The 10545-nt window shown below is 35.8% G+C and overlaps 1 pseudogene; it reads left to right on the forward strand.

Moving 5' to 3' along the window:
• Window positions 1-211: 211 nt before the first annotated feature.
• Window positions 212-10026, forward strand: LOC109113453 (annotated as a pseudogene).
• Window positions 10027-10545: the final 519 nt, after the last annotated feature.

Here is a 10545-nt window from a genome sequence, read left to right on the forward strand (position 1 = left end):
AAATTACGTTTGGAAACCTAGGAAAATATGTTTTTGTGGTAGTGAAATAATGGATTTGAAAGTGTTAGGAATAAATCTAAAAATAATTTAATCTTAATTCTATTAAAACAGAGGTAAATCCAGTTCAACACTAAATTCCTTGCAACTTGTGGTTTCTGCGGAATGTTTTGTTTTCACATAATCATACTGTTGATGAATTGCGATAGAAGACATGATGGTACAGAAATCGGGTTGTGAAGAGGCCAGTTTGCATGCACAAGATGCTGATAGAGGTTTCCACAGTCTTGATATTGCATGGCAAGAAATGCAAAACAGAAGCCGCCATAAACACCCTGTGTTCCCTGGATAACAAAGACGAAGGGTGTATGTGTGTGTGTGCGGAGGTTAAGACTGGGGTCTGTCAGTCACAACATATCGTGGAACGTAAAGTAGCAGTCCCTAATCTTTCGAAGTTTTTAAAAATGAAAAACGGAGGATTTTGTGCTTAGTTCCATTCACATGTAACACGATTTCAAGTCAAATCCATCAAAAAGCAACCAAGCTCATCCTGAAATTCGTTTTCTGTGTATCCAAATAAAAGGATTACATGGCGAGATACTAGCAATTGTATTTTATTCTTATAAAGTGAAAAAAAAAAAAGTTATTTATATTTGTTAATTGTCACTGAAGTAAATGACCTGTTACTGATTCATTAATTGAATTGATTAGATACACGTGTGTTGAGATGTGATGAATTAAATAGAACAATGAATCGTTTCAACAGTATGTGAACACTGAGGAAGGTCCTGCGTGACCGAAACATTTGTTGATTTTAACATGCACTGAGCACTTTTTTTTTTTTGCACTGTATAAGAATAAAATAAGATTGCTAGTATCTCGGCATGTAATCCTTTTATTTGGATACACAGAAAAACGAATTGCAAGGTAAGCTTAGTTGCTTTTTGATGGCCCCTAATTGTTGGTTCTCATGAATAGTGATACATGTGTGCGTTTTAGTAAAAGAGAATCGTAAAACAATGCTTGAATTCAACAGGCTTCACTACAAAGTCTTATTCAATTTAATTATTTGTCACAGAAGTTTCAGGGAGATAATTGCTCAGATAAAATCCATGATTTGCATTTTCTACTATAATTTAAGCTTGCAAAAATTCTTCTTCTGGCATTGTTTTGACAGCAGCCGTTAACCACGGACATCACTATAAAAAAAAACTTTTCAAACAATAACGAATCATCTAAACCATTTTTCCATGGGCCTTATTGCTTTCCAAGCGAATTTTGCCAGAAATAATCTTCTTCCATTTTAGTCTAAATATTGATGATTATCTGCTGGGAATGGGTTGTTGTGCAATGAGCCTTGCGAGCGGGGAGACACTCTGAACAATTTTTAGCCCGCAGCCTAATGAGCGGAGAAACCACGTTTTCTCCCCCACCCAAAAACAAACGTCTTCTCAAACCAATTGATGTTACTCCTAATATTTTAGGAGTTGGCTTTAAACCATGTTCTATTACTATGTTTTATTCAGTCACTTTTAAATTTCAAGACCTTGCCCCACAAATATTTTTAGTCCACTTTTCACTGCCATCCAAATCATGTTAATGACGTTTTCGTTCAGGTGTTGTTTAACTTGTAAAATATAAAATTAGATTCAACTTCCTAGACACTCAACACACAGTTATATCAATGCACACAGTCCAAACAGATAATTCCAGTTGTTCATTCAAAACATATAGGGCGTTTCCTCATTCATAGCGGGTGCTTCGCAGGGCCACCAAACAAAACACCAACTCAAACAAGGGGACCCAGCACTTGCAAGGACAATTTGCCTGGGCCCTCGTTCTCCTCTCAGGCTCAGCTTCTGTAGGAGTAAACCTGGAACACTCATGCAAAACCATCATCCAAGGCAGGCACGTGGAGGTTAAACAAGGGTCTGCCAAACGAGGACCCTTCGCAGACATGCGTTGGAAACTGTTCCTCTATTGATGCTTTTTTAAAAGCCACAACAATTCCTCCCGGGACCTGGAACGAGGTTGAGATACAGAGGAAAATCATGTCCAAAGAGGATTTTTATTTTCCAATTATTGAAGTCTATTTGTGTGAAAAAGCGTTTTCTGAAATCTATCACTACAGATGTTTCTTTTTAGATAACAGCTAAGCCCAAAATTTAGCGAAAAAAGGGCCGGCTGGTTCCGTCCATTGCCAGCCCCTTCAAGGCAAACACAACACCGTCTCGGTTATACCTAAGACATGGTTTCAATTTCAGGCACTTAATAGGGGTGCTGAGGAAACCATCTAACTTGTTTGAAGGAACAACTTTATGAGGGCAATGGTTAAAAAAAGCAGCTTACAAATGATCTTTCAAACCACTCTCGCTCCAGGTAAACGGCAGGGGATTCATGGCCATAAAATGGTGCAATTTGGCCTGAGTTGCCTCACTGCATGATTAAAAGATAAATCATACCCCTGCCACCCAACAAGAAACCCTCCGACCCGCAGAATTCTTGGCGCATCGCTCTCTTCCTTTCTCATGCTCCTTTTGATGAGAGGCTTCACGGAGGCGCAGGCAATTTACTGTGAGGACATAAACAAACTAGGGGTCCATTTCTATTTCAATGGAGAGATGCTATTGGAGCGAGTTAGTCAGTATGGGGGGGACAGAGGAATTGCCTTTCTTTCCTAGTTTCAACGTCATTTAAAGCCTACGGTTTACCTGTGTACGCCGGACCCCCTGCAGCACAGATTGTGATGTTTAGTGCTTCAACAAACTAAAGAAATGATGAAAATCAATGAAAATAAAATAGTCCACAAAAGGGATCAGTTCCTGTGTTTTCTGGTGGATTAACTGAGCTCGCTCACAATCTTGGAATTTCCTTCAGAGTGTGTGGAAACACTTTCATGCTATGCTTGAAGGGTGGTTTAAATCGCCTCTCCCTATTTAATTTTATTACAAGCATTTAGCGTGATCACAAATGCCAGAAGAATGGGTCAAGGACTTAAATCTGAGTAGTGAAGTTCTAGAGAAATGTATGGAATTGTCTTCCTGCAGTGGGACCATTTGGATTGTCAAGACGTTAAAAGCCCTCCTGCCTCTGTTGGAGGCCTTTGATGTTACCTTGTAGCAGGCGGTCAAGTTGCGCCTTCTCCTGGTTTCTACACCTATACTCTTGTCATGGCATATGGTGCGCTAGTTATAGAACAGTTCCATAAATCTCTGCCATTATCCCTTTCATACCTGGCATACTGAGGGGTTTATTCATGCTTGCTCTGTTTTGCCTTTTTTTTTTCTAATGGGAAAAAAAAAGTCAGAAGTCATGTTTTCTTTTTATATAAGAAAAACTAATTTTAATCTCTTTTTCTTTTTTGCCATCTTTCAGGAACGGAGGAATACGCATTTGTATATGCACTCTCCGCAGCCGCGATAAGGTCAACATATAGCACGAGGGCATGTACACTCCGGAGACCTGAGGCTTGTGTTCGAGTGTGGTCCGATTCCAGGTGAAATACCCGAGCCTGGGTACAGGTGGGGTGGCTGTGTTCTGATAAACCTGCATTATGGTACTTCCTCATGGGCCTCAAATTTTCTGATGCCCCCAATGAAAAAATGAAGAAGAAATCTGGCTCCAATGCCAACAAGCTGGATGCATACTTCACAACAGCGAAGTGGGCCGACAGGTAAGCGGTGCCTCACAGAAACCATGTGCATCAATGATTACACTACAAAAGCCAGTCACATGACTTCATCTGCAGGCAGCTGGGCTAGGGAGTCTGATAGGAATAATAAACCAGAGAATTAAAATGGGGTTATTGCAAGGTCTGATTGTATTTCAAAGTAGGTCTTTTTCTTTATTGATACATGAGGTGTTGTAATGAGGCAAAAAGCTGTCCAAATTCACTAATTGTTGCATTCGTGTTTAGACGGTCAAAATGTAATTTTATTATTATTTTTCATTATTTTATTACTTCATCTGAATCTATCCCACTTTTCCCCCTACACAGGCTTTGCGAGATGCTCTGGTCATGAAGTGCAAATGCCACGGTGTTTCTGGTTCTTGCTCCATTCGGACCTGCTGGAGAGGTTTACAGGATCTGAAGGACATTGCCATGGACCTAAAGACCAAATACTGTGTCAGCCACTAAGGTGGTTCATCGGGCCCATGGGCACACGCAAACAGCCTCGTCCCCAAAGACATCGACATTCACGGCCTAGTCCGAGAGAATGAGTGGGTTATCTGCAGAGTTCTCCGGATTATTGCGCAAAGAATGACAAATTGGGCTCTTCGGTACTCAAGACAGGTTGAGGACCTAACTAATTAACAAATGTACATATTTCACTGCTCAACAGTAAAAAAAAAAAATTTTTTTTTTTTTTTTTTTTTGCTAGTAGAGTTGTTTGGTGCTTATAAATTCCCTGACAATATTTTCACAGGCCCTTTATTTCATTTAATCATTTCATTTTTTCTTAAATATTCCATTTATGTCCATTCATACCAATCCCAAAGGCAGAGTGAGCAATGAGAGCTCCCATTCTTCGACACATCGACATTTGTAGTAGGAACAGACACAGTACTTGGGCGGGGTGGTATGGATTGATAATGAAAACAAATACTTAACCTTTTAAAACTTTACACCAACTTAAGTCTAAAAAAGTGATCAAAGTCTAAAATAAGCAGAATCCAAATTTAACTTACTTTAAAAGCCTAACTTTATGATTTGTTGCTGATCAGAGAAGCAAAATATTACAACATTTAAAAAACTATCTAATTCTAACTTGATAGGTAGTCTCTTAACACAATGCTCTTGTCTTGAAATGTTTGTCTTTTATGGGTTATTCATTGTCACTTCATAAGATATGTATAGCCCTGATAAAGCCGGACTGTGTGTGTGTGTGTGTGTGTGTGTGTGTGTACACGGTGTCTCTGACATGTCCAGAGTGGGACTGTCCCCTTCTTGTCCTCTTTACTGTTATCACAGTCATGTCTGTGAGTAGTGCTGCTATTCACAGAACTAAGGGCTCTCAGCTGATAGCAGCTCTGCACACACAGATTAGCACGACAATGAATTCTCCCTGCTTATTTCCTATTGCATTATCAGTAGAGACTAAGGTGTAGATTTAGGTAAGAATGGAATAACCTCAGCTTCCTCGCTTTTGTTATGTTTGCGTTTAAATGTGCTCTTTGTCACTTTTTTGACTAAGCTTTGTGGAATGAATGGTTCATATGACATGAATTTTCAGCAATCCGCAGTCTTAACTACAGCTCCAAAAATGGTGGCAGCAAACAATAAAAGACATTAATTTCTTTAAAATAATAATAATTGTATTTCTTATATTTTTTTATTTGTTTTTTATTGTAATAAAAATAACAATAATTATAAAAAATTTAATCTAAAAATTTCTGTAAATTATATGTTTATTTATTTATTTTTTTCTGTAGTGTTTTTTTGTGTAATTGGAGCTATAGAAGAAACATTTATTATATAGCTGGTTTCACATTTTATTGTTGATTTGTCGGGAAGATGGTCACAGAGTAAAATTTGGGATTTCGGTGTGAGTTAGACTATTTCTTTGAATGCGGCTCATTCAGTCAAATTGTAGAGTCAGTACTGTAACTTTTAAAATTCTTAAACTTTTTTTTTTTTTTTTTTTTTTTTAAATATATAGGTATTATAGGTCAGTGCACTGATAACCTAGATACATGCTATATGTCAGGTGCACTCATCACACAGTATACATCCTCAGCCTTAGTGCTGATAAGAGTACTCACACATGCTTTCTGTTCATATATTTAGTGCTTGGCACTTGGTCACAAGGCTCTGGTGTGTTTTGTAATCAATAGAGAACGTCAACAGGGAACTGTATGTGTCGCACATGTTGGTTCCATGGTGGTCTCTGTTATGTAGGGGGTTCAGCATCACCCCATACCTGTCTCTAAAACGTGACTACAACACCTGCTGTCCTTTTGCATTTAATTGCGTTGTGATTTGATGTCAGTTTTACAGAAGGTCAGTTATTATAATTACACCATACAACGAGGGTGAATCTCATGAACCCTGTCAAGAAATCCAGGTCATGTTTTACACCAAAATCAGCAGAAAGAATGAAGAAATATGTTTTGCCCGAAGAAATAATTTACATTGTGACAACTAAGCACACTTCTAATTGGAAATAAGCCCATTCTTATTGCTGTAATGCCAGTATTAAGAATCTAATGAGAATTGTTAAAGGATTATATGTAAATTCTGAGTAAAATGTCCATACAAATTATGGCTATGCAATTTTTGTGAAAATGCATTATTTTATATTATTTTATACATATATATTTTCTAAAAAATATATTTTAATTATTTAAAAAAAAATGAAAAAATATTTCTATTAAATTGGGTATTCTACCTAAATGTGTGTGTGCTTTGTCATACTAATATCATTGTATTTTTTATACAATAATAATTTTGGGATGTGGGAATGTGCTTAACTTTAATAAAATAGCAGCATATATATATATATATATATATATATATATATATATATATATATATATATATATATATATATATATATATATATAATATATATATGATAATATATATATATATAATTGTTGTTCAAATGATAAGTAAGCACATTAAAACACATATAACTACATTTTTATCATTAAATATTATTATAAATGTAAACATTTCTTTCAATTTTTTTTTTTTTTTTTTTTTTTTTTTTTTTTTGATGTTGTAGTGAAATGTGACCTGGGCTTTTTTTCCATGAGATTCACCCATGAAGTCAGGAAGCTGCTATCATTGCACATCCTCTCTTTGTGATTTGAAGGGTCTTAAGATAATGAGCCATGAGTGTTACCCTAACTAGACCTGCAGAGATGGCTTCTCTAATCTGATTTGGTGATGAGAGATGGGGAGAAACCAAATGACAAGCTTAGAGAAGCCCGGAACGTATCTCATCTGTCTCATCTGAAGTTACATTGCTCTCCGTGTTCCTCATGCTGCTTTGTGGTCCACAAGACTGATATTAATGAAATTGGTGCATTAGAAGTTCAGACAGAACAACATCCCAGAGGCTTAGAGCTGATTGGTATCACTAAAGAAACAAGAAACAGTGTCTGAGTGACAGAGCGCTGTTTAAAAGATGTGTTTTAAAATGTCTTTTCACTTTGAGTTAAAGTTCTGCTCACAGCTGTTAAATTGTTAAACTGATTATGACTTTAGAGATGTTAGGAGTTTGGAAGCAAAATTTACTACATTTAGACTTCTTTTTCTTTCTAATTTAATTTTTTTGAAAGGTCTCTTCATGAATTATAAACCGTTTGACTATATAACTCCACACTAGTGCAGGGCAGCATTAAACATATGCTACTCATTGAGTCCTTAAAGCATGTTTACTTGCCTTTCTACACTTTCAGCACTGACCTGGGAGAAACATTTACTTTAGTTTTAAATAACAGCATTCTTCACCTCTCTCTCATTCTCTAGTAGCCATCCCCTCTTGTCTGTCTCTCACCACCCTGAGCATTAATACCACACAATTATAAAACAATGCACTTATGTGGAGAGGGCTACACACAGGCCGACCCCTAGTGTATAGAGTGTGATTTATGACAGGGCTATTCATTGCTCAAGATGCCCCAGGCTTCAGTACATGTCTGCAGGATCCACTTAAATGCAAGAGAACATGTTCCCTCGGTACGAATGACCTGGCTCTTAAAACGAGCTATAAGAAGGTTCAGTGCTGTTGATTTAATATGTGGTTGAGCAAAATTTTTTACCTTGGTTTGAAAAAACGCTTATGTTTAGCAATTCCTCTAATGGTCACAGAGAAATGTTTTGTCATCTATTTGTGTGAATGTATTTTTGAAGTCATGTTCCTGAAGTTTCATGTACAAAACAGTTTGGATCATGTATGAGTTAGTTGTGTAACAACTAACTAACTAGTCAGTTAGTACATCTATTTATATTCTAAGTACGTAAATACAATTCACTCAGTATTGAAAATAGTTTTTTTGAATATTGAAAATTCTGAGTGTTATTTATATATATCTTATAATATATATATAAATGATAATAGATGTATGGAAAAGATTTATTCAAATATTTAAATAAAAATGTATGATTCTCTCAATATAGAAAGATGTTGAAAATTTACTATTTACAAAAATATGAAAAATGTAGAACATTCAGTATTGAAAAGTGTTGAACTTTAATTGGGATTTTATAAAAAAAATAGAAATATATATTTGATAAAAATGAACAAATATATAAAAACTATAATAAAATATAATATTTATGTAAAAAATGGAAAATAATAGAAAATATTTTTGCAGATTTTTCTATTAAAAAATATTTTTCAATATGAAATGCTGATAAAAAATGATCTCATACAATTAAAAATTTACTTTTATAAAATAAAATAAAATAATAGAAAAGCTATTTCTAAAAAAAGTTATATTTTACCCAAATTTGTATGTGCTTTATTGGACTAAAAGCATTGTGTTTTTAAGACGTGTGTGTGTGTGTGTGTGTGTGTGTGTGTGTGTGTGTGTGTGTGTGTGTGTGTGTGTAAAAGTCGTGTGTGTGTGTGTGTTTGTGTTTTGACTGATTGTTGTCAACCCACTGACAACAATAACGTATTTTTTTTCTTCTTCTTAATAATATACGTTTTTAAATTATATATATACGTTTTTTTTTTTTTTTAAATAATGTTTCTTGTTTGTTGGTGGTACAGCATGTACTCTAAAGTTCTTATAAAGTCTGTTTCTTCTGCAGGCAATGCAATAAAACCTCCAGCGGAAGTGACAGCTGTGATCTGATGTGCTGTGGCAGAGGCCACAACCCATACTCAGAGAGAGTGGTGGAGCGATGCCACTGCAAATACCACTGGTGCTGCTACGTCACGTGCAAGAAGTGTGAGAGGACTGTGGAGAAATACGTCTGCAAATGAGTTGGCTCTCCATCTCTGCACTCATCTCCAACAATTGTCCCGATCCCCGTCACACGTACCTATTCTCAGCTAAACTAATCTAAAGGAGGTCTGGAATGCGCTCTACTCATTGTAACAGAACTGGACAGAATTCTCATTCGAATTCCCAGACTTTGTGGTTGAACGAGCTGAAAATTTCAAGACTTGATTCTATTCTAGATATATTCAGCCTGGGTGTGGAGCATAACCTTTGTCTACCTGACTTACTTGGCCACAAATAACCAAAGCATGTTACCAACCAGGCTTTCTTTTGTCTTATGCTTTTCCAGCTTATATGCTTTTGAGAAGACATGGTTTATTTTTGGCTTTATTAAACTTTTATAAAGAAACTCAGAAGCTGGACTTTATTTTTTATGTTTTTTTTGTTAAAAACACCCAGCTCACCGTCCTCAAGAGGATTTTTATTCCTCATTTTTTTAAACATTAAAACATATGCTCCTTTATCCAGATCTTAAAAGTCTATTTTCTTACATAATACCTGGGTCCGTTTTTTATTTTTATTTTTTTAAAAGGTACATTTTCCCAGTTTTTGGCAAGGCATTGATTTTCAACACTCTTCTTAGAACCTTCAGAATTGCTTGACATTCCAGAGGATTCAACATTCCAAGTTCTAATGGATAAAGACCTCAAAACTCAGATGGTACTTTTTTCCCCCACATTTGTTTTTGTTTAATAGACGAGATAAAGAAAGTGCTGAACACGCAAAGGGAACTTCAAATTTGGCTTTTGAATGAGGAACTTTGCAATGGCTTCCATCTGTTGGTTGGTTACTTCAATTCTAGAGGGAGAATACCTGTATTTATTCCACATATATCAACAAGGACATTGGACTATATGTGTTGTGCCTTGTTATATTTTTAGCCAACATAAAAAAATGCTGACATTCAAATGCCAAACCTCTCTGAGCATGTGAACAGAATATGTGGGTCACCCATTACGGCCTTCGTGAACCACTTATCTGTGGATGTACATACTGTCATTTTTGTATGCTGAATTAAAAAAGAAAATATTTATGAACTAATTAAAAATCTTTACCATTTAAACATGAGACTCCTTTTTTTTTCTTTTAATTCAAATGGACTTTCATGAGCTGTTGAGCAAGACTGATTGTAAAAACATAGTTGTCACTAATTTAAGTTCCTTGTCTTGAGCAAATAACAATTTAGCACAATTACGCATGACACTTCTATAAATCATCTTACACTTGTTATTGTTCCGATTAAAAGCACACAAGAACCAGTCTCTCAAACTCAAAAACCCTGGGAATGTGTTTGTTTGGACACCATAGCCTAATAAATGGCAACATGCTAGTGCTAGCAAAACCTTGTGCTTGGTAAAAAATGAGCTCAACTCTTTCCAGCATTTAATTGTCCATTACTCAGGAGCCTGTAAGTACGACTGTGTGTTTTTATTCAGTTTTTACAACAACAGAAAAGATGACGTAGATGGAGTGAAACGTTACATGAAAACAATTCGGGCTCAATTCTTTATTACGTTTAAATTTCTCCTGTAATTGCTTCTCATGGTAAAACCAGAGCGGAAAGGGATTTTCAAGAGGTTAAAGTTA

The sequence above is a fragment of the Cyprinus carpio genome, unplaced genomic scaffold (genome assembly GCF_018340385.1).
Source record: "Cyprinus carpio isolate SPL01 unplaced genomic scaffold, ASM1834038v1 S000006658, whole genome shotgun sequence".
Taxonomy (NCBI): Eukaryota; Metazoa; Chordata; class Actinopteri; order Cypriniformes; family Cyprinidae; genus Cyprinus; species Cyprinus carpio.